The sequence below is a fragment of the Triticum aestivum genome, chromosome 5A, assembly GCF_018294505.1.
Source record: "Triticum aestivum cultivar Chinese Spring chromosome 5A, IWGSC CS RefSeq v2.1, whole genome shotgun sequence".
Classification (NCBI taxonomy): domain Eukaryota; kingdom Viridiplantae; phylum Streptophyta; class Magnoliopsida; order Poales; family Poaceae; genus Triticum; species Triticum aestivum.
This window is the reverse complement of record NC_057806.1, coordinates 36,388,527-36,403,467: the sequence shown is the minus strand read 5'-3', so window position 1 is coordinate 36,403,467 and position 14,941 is coordinate 36,388,527.

Below are 14,941 nucleotides of genomic sequence, written 5' to 3'. Positions count from 1 at the left end.
TTTGTTTTGTTGGAGGGGCGACGGTAAGAGAGGGGGGGGGGCAGTTGCATGTCCAACTATAGTCACGAAACTGCATGTCCTCTAACTTCATTGCAACTTCGCTTTTGCTTTGTCGAAGGGACCAAGAAGAGGGGGGCCAGTTCCATGTCCAACTATAGTCACGCACCTGCATGTCTTCTGACTTGGTTGCAATTGGGGCCCTTTGTTTTGTCAGAGGGGTGGCGGGAAGAGAGAGAGGGACAGTCGCATGTCCAACTACATGTGTTTCCAACACCTTTGCAATTGGGAGCTTTGTTTCGTCAGAGGGGGCGGCGGGAAGAGAGAGAGAGCAGTGGGGAGAGGGGAAAACTAGTCATGCAACTATAAGCATTGTCCTTGGAGTACAACTGCATGTCTTTTTTACCAACATGGTTGCAACTAGGCTTTTTTGCTTTGTCGGAATGGTCAACGGGGTGAGGGGGTTGGTAAGATACCTCCCCCTCAACTAGGCAAACACAATTCCCATTTTTTGCCGTGTCCGCAAACACAAATCGAGCACATGATCTCACAACTAGTTTGTCTTTTTGGTCGGAGTGCCGCAGGGGGAGCGGGCAGTTTTCAAGAAAACTTTGTTTGTTATATTTTGTAAAATCATATACAAAGTACAAACCTTTTTATTTTTCATTTTTCTTTTTGCATTAAAAAGATTTGTTTTCCCAAGGAATCAGAACTAAAAATCAATTGTTTTGTATCTTTTTTTAGGAAAGTATCTTTATTTTTCTTCAAGTCTCCGGAATGTGGACCCAGGCTCAAGAGTCTAAGAGAGAATGGTTGAGCAAGGAAGCCGCATCACGGGGGCGGGCACATCGAAGTTTTCTGCGGCAGAAGTCGTCGACGATGAGATGCTTGGCGACGCCGGCGCCCCTCCAGACTCGTCTTGCCCTGCGGACGAGGTAAGCTACCGGCCCCTTTTCCCCTCCACCCCCCAAAGTTGCACCCCCGTTGCCGTGTGCGTGAGGCCAAATCGAGTTGTGGGATGTCAATGTTTTGTTGGCTAGGGTTCCATAATTTGGTGCGAATCACAATTCTGAGAGGGAGTTGCAGGTGTAGATGAGGGATTTTTGGCATGTATTTTTTGTGCCTTTTTTTGTGCAAATCACAAATCTGAGGGAGTGAATCAGTGCTGTTTGGCTCGACCTTGTACTTTTCTGAACGCGAAATGGAGAGAACGATTTGAATAGCCAACGTTGAATGGAGATACGTGGCTGGGATCGGAAGGGATATCTTTTGTGGGGGATTGGGGGAAAGTTCATCATGTTCATGCTTGAGCTCGAGGTAATTTTGTTCCCCTTGGGGCATGTGCCATGTTGCTGCCCACAAGGCTATCTTCAAGAACCCATTCAGGAAGGGAAAGAAAATCCTTGTAAGTGACCACTCCTGATGTAGTAATACCGTGCAAGTGATCTGCACCTGTAGCATTTGTCACTGTAGTTGATCGATCTAGCTCTCTGGTCAACTATGACAGATCAACGAGTACCATTAAGAGGGGGAGTTCAACTTAACTATCTATGATGCAAATTTTAAATGATTTTGGTGTAGTATTCTTAGCTGCTACTACTATTTTCTGACGCATATTGTATCGTGATCAAGGACCACTCAGGGTTGCGAAATTTTTTATAGATATTTTTGGTCATTATTAGATGTGCTTGTCTGATCTATCTAACTGGTACAATTGAGAGGGAATACAATTTTCATCATTTTGTCAACATAATCAAGACCCCCTTTACTAAATTTGAACCACTTGCAGGTATGTGTGATTTTTGCTATACCAAAGCTGAAATCATGTATGTATGTGTTTTCTGTCAGAACCACATTGTTTTTTCTCACAGTTGATTTTTGCTTGTGTGAAAATGGGCCTGCTGAAATGCATGGACTATGGTATGAAATTAGTGAGATCGATCGATGTGTTGTTTATTCATGTAACTGGGGCAGCAGGATTGATGAATACTGAGTGTAGCCTGCTTCATGCATGCCTCCACTCCACTCTGCAGCTTCAGCTTCAGTAGTGCTGATGCATAATGGTGCATTTGTATTTAGTTTTTTTTTTCTAAAACTACAGATATATTGTTTGGTACTATCTTTTATACTTTTTTTGGGACACAGGGAGTATCTCGGTAATATTTTTGCTCTTTCTTTAGAGTTAGCACTAGCATCTCTTTTGCTTGTTCCCTGGAGTGTCCAGCTCACTTGTCCTAGTAGTTCACTGGAACTCTAGCTTACTTCAAGTACGGGACGTCTCAGGTCTGCGACCCCGAGAGCTAGCAGTTCCATTTGCTACGTAACGGGCCAAACAAACAGCAAAAACAAAAAGGACAAACAAACAAAGCCCACACCCCAAGCCCATAACAGGGGAAATTAAAATTCAACAGAGAGGGAGGTAAAACGGGCCTACTTTGTCCAGGATGATGTCAGCTGACTGAGACTTGGCGAAGTCTCAGTCAACTGAGACGTAGACGGACCCCCTATAAAAACGCAAAAAGTATTGCTCTCTACATGATTCGAACTCAGCTAGCAATTTGACCCATGGGTATGCTTACCCGCGGATACCGTACCCGCATGGGCAAGGTATGGGCACAATTTTATACCCATGGGTAGTACCCATACCCTACTCATTAGGTCATGGGTAGGGCACGGGTATAGCCTTGTACCCATGGATATACCCATACCCTACCCGTTTATACTGACATGTGTACCTTACCCGTGAAGTGTGTCGTGAGATTGTGAACCTATGTTCAAGTTGGCACCAATCCTCAATTGGAATTGAGATAATTCTTATGTACTCATCTATCTGTTACTGAGTTGAGATAAATATTTTTTTGGTCAAACATGATATCGATGAATGTGAAATTGTGAATAACTTGTGTATTATTTGATCTACCCGTTGGATACCCAATGGGTATGGGTACGGGTAAAGTTTCATACCCGTGGAACGGGTATGGACAGAATTTTGTACCCATTGACTACACGGGTATGGGTATGATATTGCTCAGCCCGCCCCATACCCTACCCATTGTCATCCTTAAACTCAGCACGCCGAGTTCAGAAACAAGCGCGAGCAGCCACATGAGCTACCTGCCGTTTTGAATTATTATTAGAGGCAAATACTTAATAACAAGGCCGCAACGCTATTTTATTACACACAACCATTCATCTATTGTATCACTCAATTTTTTTCAATTATTTTAAAAAAAGATTGTGATTTTGAAAAATGTTCTTCATTTTTTGAAGAAAAGTTCACAAAGTTGAAGTAAGTTCATCGATTTTACAAAAAAGTTCATCAAATTAGAAAAATGTTCATAGATTTTGGAAAGAAAAAATAATCAAATTGGAAAAATGTTCATCAATTTTGATAAAAAATTTCAACGATCTAAAAAAACCTTCATCAAATTTGAAAATAAAGTTAATCAATTTTCAAAAAAGTTCATCAAATTTCAAAATAGTTCATCAAATTTGAAAAAGTTCACCAAATCTGAAAATGTTCATCAAATTTCGAAAAAAAAATCATCAAATATGAAGAAGGTTCATCAATTTTGATAAAAAGTTCAGTGATTTCGAAAAATGTTCATCGAATTTGGAAAAAATTCATCAATTTTCAAAAAAAAATCATCATATTTGAAAAAAGTTCCTAAATTTTAAAAAATCAACATATTTGAAAAAAGGTCATCAAATTTTTCTATAAAAAAGTTCATCAAATTTGAAAAAGGTTCATCAATTTTGATAAAAAGTTCAACGGGTTCCAAAAATGTTTATTGAATTTGCAAAATTTTTATCTACTATTAAAAAAGTTTATCGAATTTGAAAAGAAGTTTTATCATTTGAAGAAAAAAAAGTTCAGGAATTTGAAACGAAATCATCGAACCAGGAAGAAAGAAGAAAAAAAGAATAAACAGAAACAAAAAAGGAAAAAAGGGAAAGGGAAAAAAAGAAGGAAAGACGAAATAATAAAAGAGTAACGAGATGCAAATTGTCAAACCAGGGAAGGTGGCGTGGTGGTTGCCGCACTGTTGTTTGTTGTGGACGCGGCTGGTTTGATCCCCCGCGGGATCACCTTTTTTGTGTTTATATAACAAAGCAGAGATGGGCCGGCCCAACGCGAGACGCTGCAGGCGCCCGTTTGCAAAATACACATTAACGGGTGCCGGCAGCGCCAAATAGTATTTGCCAAGGGCATTTCCTATACGGTGTCCACGGACGCACACCCCGCAATTTTTTTCATGATTGGTGAAGTTTTCTTGAATTCTTGAACCCTTTTTTGAAAACCCATGAACTCTTTTTCAAATCAATGAACTTTTTTCCAAAATTGATGAACTTATTTTTCATGATTGGTGAACAGATTTTGAAAAAAATATCAATGAACTTTTTTGAAAACCCGTAAACTATTTTTTAAAAAAAATTGAACTTTTTTCGAATTTGTGAACCATTTTTTAAAATCCTTGAATTCTTTTTCAAATTGAATATTTTTTTTCAAAATCTGTGAACTTTTTTTAAAATTAATGATTTCTTTTTTCAAAATGGATGATCATTTTTCAAATTTGTGAACTTTTCTTCAAAAATGATGAACTTTTTCTCAATTGATGAACTGGTCACGGTTATTTTAAATAATTCAGAAAACTAAGTGCATTAAATAGCGCGGCCACATGTCCTTATATTATTGACACTTTTCTCATCCACTAGAGTCGAGTAGTTCTACTGGTTATTGTGCTTGTATGTGAAGGTAACGTCTCGAGTTCGAATCCTGCAGAGGGTGACAACTTTTTCGCTCGTCCACTACATAGCGCCCCGAGTGGTCGTGGCAACCGGGCCTATCGGCCTTGTTGGGCCAGGTCCAGGTTGGCAGCGTGCGGGCGCCAGTACCTGTTAGCGGCGCCAAAACCGCCGCTTAGGAGCTCCCGTAGGTAAGTGTCTGTGAGGACCTCCTATTTGACGACCTGCGTGCAAAACATGGGACTATATCTTGTTTAGCGCGAGTTTTTTCTGTCTCGCCGGAACCTATTGCACCAACACTAAAGCTACTAGGCTGGACCGGTTTCATCTGTTTTTTCCTTCGTCAGTGAAAGAACATGTGATGCCCTATGTATGATTTTGGTAATTAATGACATTCTCTATGGACTAATGATTGTTTTGAGTTATCTATACTCCTAATGTCTCAGTTGGTAGAATAGCCTCTACGGTTTATTTTCGTCTAGTTTAATTTCGTCTCACTTTCCATCATCATATCCTCACGTTGATTTTTTCACCCTCCCAATAAAAATTTACTTAACATTTACAAACTTTCCTCAGGCACGTCACAAACGGGTAGGTACTGATATCACGTTACCAAACAATAAAACCCCATTTTTATAGAAATCAATTCAAAATCCTAACTTTCCTAAATTCTTACCTTTCCTGATAACAACCAATATTCCTTATGAGGTTTCGTTCGTCCACCACTTCCACCGATCGAAGAAACAATCTTCCGACAGAAGAAAATCACCCCTCCACCGATATTAGCATTTTTTCGGAATGAGATTTGCGGGTTATGTTTTTTGCGATTCTTTCCAATTGTGACTTCTTCTTCCGCTCTGGCTCCTTCTCGCATAAACACCTCCACCACAGCCAGCTGATGCCACCCCAGACCTCCTGCCTCTCCACACCTTCTCCGCCACCTCCTCCTTGTACTGCATTGACTATCCCTCCGCCATGTTTGTCCACGGCGGCGTCAAGGGCATGGATGCAGTCGGCCCTAGAACATCGACATCCGTCGCTGCTTCTCAAAGGTCTCGATTATCTGCTCCCCACACTACAAAAAAAAAGACACTTCCGTGATGATACGTGTTTGTCACAGTAGGTCACGTTTTCTGTCATGCATGTATATCCATGACGATTTTATGACAGAATCAAGATAGTCATACCTGTCCAGTGCTGTCGTAGAAGTGTTCCATGACATTACCAAAATTATCATCACGGAAGTGTCAACTTCCATGATGGTAAATGGCGTGTCATGAAAGTGCTTTCGTCAAGGGTGACCGACACGTGGCATCCACCGTAACGGGTCACCGTTAAGCTATCGGGTCCGGTTTTGGATCCGATAACCCGTTAACAGCCTGGACCAATGAGGATTTTCATTGGCCGGAGGAAACACGTGTTGGCTCACCGTTGGGACAGATGTCATCCACTTTTTGGACAGGAGGCGCCTATGATAGGCTAACACGTGGCACGGCCCAACAGTGGCCCATTCCGGTGAAAAAGGCCAGCCCAGTAAAAATTAGCAGGCCGGCCCATATAAGGCCTACTTGTGTCAGGTCCATTTAAGCCCACGGACCATACGAGATGTGCCAATTCAGCCTGTCAACGGCCTGTTAAAGATTTGACACCATTGCAGCCCATCGTCAGTTCAAGCCTGTTAACAGCCCGCTATATATTTGGGCTCAATATCGGCCCGATGTGATTTCGGCCGGTTAACGACCCATTCAAGGGATGGGCCAATTTTCAGGAGGTACATCTTTCGGCCTTTTAGCGACCCATTTAAGTGTTGGGCCAATTTCCGGCCCGGTGTGTCTTTCAGCCTGTTGACGGCCCATAAATGAGTTGGGCCATTTGTAGTCGGACCATAGTTTTGCCCTTTTAGCGACCCATTTAGGTGTTGGGCCAATTCCTGGCCTGGTGTGTCTTTCAGCCTGTTGACGGCCCATAAATGAGTTGGGCCATTTGTAGTCGGACATGAGTTTTGGCCTTTTAACGGCCCATGCTCTTCATGGTCCAATACCAGCCCTGTTTCTCTTACGGCCTGCTAAAGGCCCACAACACAGTTGGGCCATTTACAGTACGACCTGACTTTCAGCCTGTGTCGTGGAATTGTCACGATAGATGTCCTAGTGTGAGGACTTGGTCGTGGAGCCATCGCAATGAGATTAGCTTAAAGGGGTTAAACAGGACAAGGGACACGGGGAGTTTATACTGGTTCGGCCCCTTGCCGTGAAGGTAAAAGCCTAATCCAGTTTGAGGTGGTATTGCTAGGGTTTTGATGACCAGGGAGCGAATACGCTTTGCCTGGCTCTTGAGTTGTTGTTTCTTGCCCTAAGCCGTCGCCGGGTCGTCCCCTTATATACACGGGTTGATGCCCCGGCGGTCTATAGAGTCCCGGCCGGCTCATACAGCGTGTCCGGCTTGGTGACTTCTCTTTCATGCCTTACAACACAAGTCTATATATACATGGCGGTTTATAACCGTGGGCCTTAAGCCGCCTTGGGCTTGGGCCCTCTACTCAGCCTATTTATGAACCACCATTATGATTCATACTCTTGGGCTTCATTAAAATGAACTGTCATAAGGATGACCCAGCCCTCCTGGCGGGTCATGCCTGATAGTCATATCCCCAACATTAGGCCCCAGGTTGATTTGAACTTCGTTCATGTCAACCTTCAATATTTAGAAAAATCCTTCCTCATCTTGACTGTGAAATATTGTAACCCGCCATGATGTCATCACCTGAATTTATGGTAACCCGCCGTGACGTCACCTGTCATTAATGCTTCACATAACCCAAATCTTAATAAATCTCTTACTTTACTATCTTTCCGGAAATCGAGGCACCCGTATCATCACTTATCCATTTTTGCCTCCTCGATTTTCGCACCTGTCGTCTGTCCTTCCAGGCTTTATAAATAAGACCTCGGGCTCTCCTCTCATTCCCCCCTCTTTCCTTCCCATTTTCTTCTTCCTCCTTCCGACGCGCCGACCCGCACAAGCTCTGCCGCCGTCGACCTCCGCCTTCGTCTTCAACTCCGGCCGCTGCATCACCCTGAACGGACCAGAGAACCACGGCACCTCCCCGCCATCTTATCAGCACCGGTAAGCCCTTCTTTCCTCCGCCATAGATCTGGCATTAGGGTTTCTGTCAAAGTCGTTTACCAGCGGGTATCAGCCGACGATGATTGTGGGGATTAGTACGCATGGAGATCGTCGAGGTGGGTTAGCACACGAGACAAGATTTTAGACAGCTTCGGGCCCCGGGAAACATCATCCGGTAATAGCCCTCCGTGCTGTTTGTGGCTAGGTCTTATTCCGTATGCTTATAAGGGAGTCGTTGTATAAGCCGGCTCTCCTCTAGTTGTGTCTAGCCCTAGAGATTATTGAGCTTCTTGCTTGTCCCTCTTGGGGAGCCTTGCCCCTCCTTATATAAGTTGAAGGGGCCAGCTTACATGTAGAGTCCTAGTAGGATTAGGACTAGTCTCTTACAAGACAGATAGCAATCCAGGTCTTATTCAAACTGTTTAAGTCGGCCTGCTGGGCCACCTCCCATGATGGGCCGCGACCTACCTCCATGAGGATACCAGTGTCCCATATCCACGACAGTAGCCTGATACGTCCATTTTGCATCATGCTTTTATATCGATATTTATCGCATTATGGGCTGTTATTTCACTTTATGTCACAATACTTATGGCTATTCTCTCTTATTTTACAAGGTTTACATAAGGAGGGAGAATGCCGGCAGCTGGAATTCTGGGCTGGAAAAAGAGAAAATATTAGAGACCTATTCTGCGCAACTCCAAAAGTCCTGAAACTCCATGGAATATGTTAAAATAAATAAAGAAAAATCCTCGCCAAAGATGAAGTCCAGGGGGCCCACACCCTGCTCACGAGGGTGGGGGCGCCCCCCCCTCCTAGGGCGCGCCCCCTACCTCGTGGGCCCCCTGGTGGGTCTCCGACGTCCATCTTCTCCTATATGAAGTCTTTCGATGAGAAAAAAAATCAGAGGCAACCTTTTGGGATGAGACTCCGCCGCCACGAGGCGGAACCTTGGCGGAACCAATCTAGAGCTCCGGCAGAGCTGTTCTGCCGGGGATACTTCCCTCCGGGAGGGGGAAATCATCATCATCGTCATCACCAACGCTCCTCTCATCGGGAGAGGGCAATCTCCATCAACATCTTCACCAGCACCATCTCATCTCCAAACCCTAGTTCATCTCTTGTATCCAATTCTTGTCCCAAAGTCTGGGATTGGTGCTAGTAGGTTGCTAGTGGTGTTGATTACTCCTTGTAGTTGATGCTAGTTGGTTTATTTGGTGGGAGATCATATATTCAGATCCTATATGCATATTATTACCCCTCTGATTATGAACATGAATATGCTTTATGAGTAGTTCCGTTTTTTTCCTAAGGACAAGGGAGAAGTCTTGCTATTAGTAGTCATGTGAATTTGGTATTCGTTTGATATTTTGATAAGATGTATGTTGTCTAGCCTCTAGTGGTGTTATGTGAATGTCGACTACATAACACTTCACCATTATTTGGGCCTAGAGGAAGGCATTGGGAAGTAATAAGTAGATGATGGGTTGCTAGAGTGACAGAAGCTTAAACCCTAGTTTATGCGTTGCTTCGTAAGGGGTTGATTTGGATCCACATGTTTCATGCTATGGTTAGGTTTACCTTAATACTTTTGTTGTAGTTGCGGATGCTTGTAATAGAGGTTAATCATAAGTGGGATGCTTGTTCAAGTAAGAACAACACCCAAGCACGGGTCCACCCACATATCAAATTATCAAAGTACCGAACGCGAATCATATGAACGTGATGAAAACTAGCTTGACGATATTCCCATGTGTCCTCGGGAGCGCTTTTCCTATTATAAGAGTTTGTTCCGTCTTGTCCTTTGCTACAAAAAGGATTGGGCCACCTTGCTACACCTTATTTACTTTTGTTACTTGTTGCTCATTACAACTTACTTTATCACAAAACTATCTGTTACCACTTATTTCAGTACTTGCAGAGAATACCTTGCTGAAAACCGCTTATCATTTCCTTCTGCTCCTCGTTGGGTTCGACAGTCGTACTTATCGAAAGGACTACGATAGATCTCCTATACTTGTGGGTCATCAAGACTCTTTTCTGGCACCGTTGCCGGGGAGTGTAGCGCCTTTGGTAGGCGGAATTTGGTAAGGAAAAATTTATTTAGTGTGCTGAAATTTACTATCACTTGTTACTATGGAAAGTAATTCTCTGAGGGGCTTGTTCGGGGTATCTTCACCCCGTCCAGTAGAGCAAAGAGTTGCTCCTCAACCTACTGAACCTATTGAAAAGGAAACTCCTTTTGTATTTCCTTCGGGTATGATGGAAAAACTGCTAGCTAATCCTTTTACAGGAGATGGAACAAAGCACCCTGATGAGCACTTATTATATGTGGATGAAGTTTGTGGATTATTTAAGCTTGCAGGTGTACCCGATGATGTTGCTAAGAAGAAGGTCTTCCCTTTATCTTTGAAGGAAGACGCATTGATATGGTATAGGCTATGTGATACGAGATCGTGGGACTATAAAAGATTGAAATTGGAATTTCATCAAAAGTATTACCCTATGCATCTTGTTCATCGTGATCGCAATTATATATATAATTTCTGGCCTCGCGAAGGAGAAAGCATCGCTCAAGCTTGGGGAGGCTTAAATCAATGTTATATTCATGCCCCAATCATGAGCTCTCGAGAGAAATAATTATGCAAAATTTTTATGCTCGGCTTTCTCATGATAATCAAACCATGCTGGATACTTCTTGTGCTGGCTCTTTTATGATGAAGACTATTGAATTCATATGGAATTTATTGGATAGAATTAAACGCAACTCCGAAGATTGGGACCTCGACGAAGGTAAGGAGTCAGGTATGACACCTAAGTTTGATTGTGTTAAACCTTTTATGGATACCGATATTTTCCGTAAGTTTAGCACTAAATATGGACTTGACTCTGAGATAGTAGCTTCTTTCTGTGAATCTTTTGCTACTTATGTTGATCTCCCTAAGGAGAAGTGGTTTAAATATCATCCTCCCATAGAAGTAAAAGTAGCTACACCTATTAAAGTTGAAGAAAAGATTGTCACTTATAATGATCCTATTGTTCCTACTCCTTATGTTGAGAAACCACCTTTCCCTGTTAGAGTAAAGGATCATGCTAAAGCTTCAACTGTTGTTCGTAAAAGCAATATCAGAACTTATGTACCCCCTGAGAAAGTTAAAGTAGAACCCAATATTGCTATTATTAAAGATCTCTTGTCTGATAATATTGATGGGCATGTTATTCAGTTCAACGCTGAAACTTCTAGAATTGCTAAACCATGTGATAGAGATAAACATAGACCTGTGGTAGGCGTTCCTGTTATTTCTGTTAAAATAGGAGATCATTGTTATCATGGCTTATGTGATATGGGTGCTAGTGCTAGTGTTATACCCATTACCTTATATGAAGAAATTAAGCATGAAATTGCACCTGCTGAGATAGAGGATATTGATGTCACAATTAAGCTTGCCAATAGAGATACTATTTCACCAACTGGGATTGTTAGAGATGTCGAAGTCTTGTGTGGGAAAACTAAATATCCCGCTGATTTTCTTGTTCTTGGTTCTCCACAAGACAGCTTTTGTCCCATTATATTTGGTAGACCCTTCTTGAACACTGTTAATCCTAGAATAGATTGTGAAAAGAATGTTGTTACTATTGGCTTGGATGATATGGTTCATGAGTTTAATTTCTCTAAATTTAGTAAACAACATCGTGAGGAAGAATTGCCTAGTAAGGATGATATTATCGGTCTCGCTTCTATTGCCATACCTCCTAGTGATCCTTTAGAACACTATTTGCTAGACCATGAAAATGATATGTTCATGAACGAAAGAAGGGAAATAGATGAAGTATTCTTTAAACAGGAACCTATTCTGCAACACAATTTGCCTGTTGAAATTTTAGGGGATCCCCCTCCACCCAAGGGTGATCCCGTGTTTGAGCTTAAACCTTTGCCTGATAATCTTAAATATGCTTATCTTGATGAAAAGAAGATATATCCTGTTATTATTAGTGCTAACCTTTCAGAGCATGAAGAAGAAAGATTATTGAAAACTCTGAAGAAGCACCGTGCTACTATTGGATATACTCTTGATGATCTTAAGGGCATTAGTCCCACTCTATGTCAACATAAAATAAATTTGGAAGCAGATGCCAAACCAGTTCTTGATCCTCAACGACGTCTGAACCCTAAAATGAAAGAAGTGGTAAGAAAATAAATACTCAAGCTTCTGGAGGCAGGTATAACTTATCCCGCTGCTGATAGTCAGTGGGTAAGTCCTGTCCATTGTGTCTCTAAGAAGGGAGGTATTACTGTTGTTCCTAATGATAAAGATGAATTGATCCCACAAAGAATTATTACAGGTTATAGGATGGTAATTGATCTCTGCAAATTAAATAAGGCTACTAAGAAAGATCATTACCCCTTACCTTTTATTGATCAAATGCTAGAAAGATTATGCAAACATACACATTATTGCTTCCTAGATGGTTATTCTGGTTTCTCTCAAATACCTGTGTCAGCTAGAGATCAATCAAATACTACTTTTACATGCCCTTTTGGTACTTTTGCTTATAGACATATGCCTTTTGGTTTATGGAATGCACCTGCTACCTTTCAAAGATGCATGATGGCTATATTCTCTAACTTTTGTGAAAAGATTTGTGAGGTTTTCATGGACAACTTTTCCGTCTATGGTTCCTCTTTTGATGATTGCTTGAGCAATCTTGATCGAGTTTTGCAGAGATGTGAAGAAACTAATCTTGTCTTGAATTGGGAAAAGTGCCACTTTATGGTTAATGAAGGCATTGTTTTGGGGCACAAAGTTTCCGAAAGAGGTATTGAAGTTCATAAAGCTAAAGTCGACGCTATTGAAAAGACGCCCTGTCCCAAGGACATCAAAGGTATATATAAGAAGTTTCCTTGGTCACGCAGGATTTTACAGGAGGTTCATTAAGGACTTCTCAAAAATATCTCGGCCTCTGACTAATTTATTGCAAAAAGATATACCATTTGTCTTTGATGATGATTGTGTAGAAGCATTTGAAATACTTAAGAAAGCATTAGTCTCTGCACCTGTTGTTCAGCCACCTGATTGGAATTTACCCTTCGAAATTATGTGTGATGCTAGTGATTATGCTGTAGGTGCTGTTCTAGGGCAAAGAGTTGATAAGAAATTAAATGTTATCCATTATGCTAGTAAGACTCTAGACAATTCTCAAAGAAATTATGCTACTACTGAAAAAGAGCTTTTAGCAGTTATATTTGCTTGTGATAAGTTCAGACCCTATATCGTTGATTCTAAAGTAACTATTCACACTGATCATGCTGCTATTAAATATCTTATGGAAAAGAAAGATGCTAAACCTAGACTTATTAGATGGGTTCTCCTGCTGCAAGAACTTGATTTGCATATCGTTGATAGAAAAGGAGCTGAGAACCCCGTTGCAGACAACTTGTCTAGGTTAATTAGAGAATGTTCTTGATGACCCACTACCTATTGATGATAGCTTTCCTGATGAACAATTAAATGTTATAAGTACTTCTCTTAGTACTCCTTGGTATGCTGATTATGCTAATTATATTGTTGCTAAGTTTATACCACCTAGTTTCACATACCAACAAAAGAAAAAGTTCTTCTATGACTTGAGACATTACTTTTGGGATGACCCACATCTTTATAAAGAAGGAGTAGATGGTGTTATTAGACATTGTGTACCTGAGCATGAACAGGAACAGATCCTATGCAAGTGTCACTCCGAAGCTTATGGAGGACACCACGCTGGAGATAGAACTGCACATAAGGTATTGAAATCCGGTTTTTATTGGCCTACTCTCTTCAAGGATGCCCGTAAGTTTGTCTTGTCTTGTGATGAATGTCAAAGAATTGGTAATATTAGTAGACGTCAAGAAATGCCTATGAATTATTCTCTTATTATTGAACCATTTGATGTCTGGGGCTTTGATTATATGGTGCCTTTTCCTGCCTCTAATGGATACACTCATATTCTAGTTGCTGTTGATTACGTTACTAAGTGGGTAGAAGCTATTCCAACTAGTAGTGCTGATCATAACACTTCTATTAAAATGCTTAAAGAAGTTATTTTTCCGAGGTTTGGAGTCCCTAGATATTTAATGACTGATGGTGGTTCACACTTTATTCATGGTGCTTTTCGTAAAATACTTGCTAAGTATGATGTTAATCATAGAATTGCATCTCCTTATCACCCTCAGTCCAGTGGTCAAGTAGAATTGAGCAATAGAGAGCTCAAATTAATTTTGCAAAAGACTGTTAATAGATCTAGAAAGAATTGGTCCAAGAAACTTGATGATGCATTATGGGCATATAGAACTGCATATAAAAATCCCATGGGCATGTCTCCATATAAAATGGTTTATGGAAAAGCATGTCACTTACCTCTCGAACTAGAACATAAGGCATATTGGGCTATTAAAGAGCTCAACTATGATTTCAAACTTGCCGGTGAGAAGAGGTTATTTGATATTAGCTCACTTGATGAATGGAGAACCCAAGCTTATGAAAATGCCAAGTTATTTTAAGAAAAAGTTAAAAGATGGCATGACAAAAGGGTACAAAAGTGTGAGTTTAATGTAGGTGATTATGTATTGCTATAAAACTCTCGTTTAAGATTTTTTGCAGGAAAACTTCTCTCTAAATGGGAAGGCCCCTATGTTATCGAAGAGGTCTATCGTTCCGGTGCCATAAAAATCAACAACTTCGAAGGCACAAATCCGAAGGTGGTAAACGGTCAAAGGATCAAACATTATATCTCAGGTAATCCCATAAATGTTGAAACCAATATTATTGAAACCGTAACCCTGGAGGAATACATAAGGGATACTTTTCGGAACGTTTCAGACTCCGAAAAGGAATAGGTATGTGGTACGGTAAGTAAACTGACTCCAAAACAATTTTTAAGGCAATATTTCTCCGTTTTGGAATATTTAGAAAAATAAAAAAATAAGTAGCAGTCTAGGAAGGACACGAGGGCCCCACGAGGGTGGTGGGCGTGCCCTACCCCCCTGGGCGCCCCCCCTACCTCGTGAGCACCTCATGTGCCCTCCGGACTC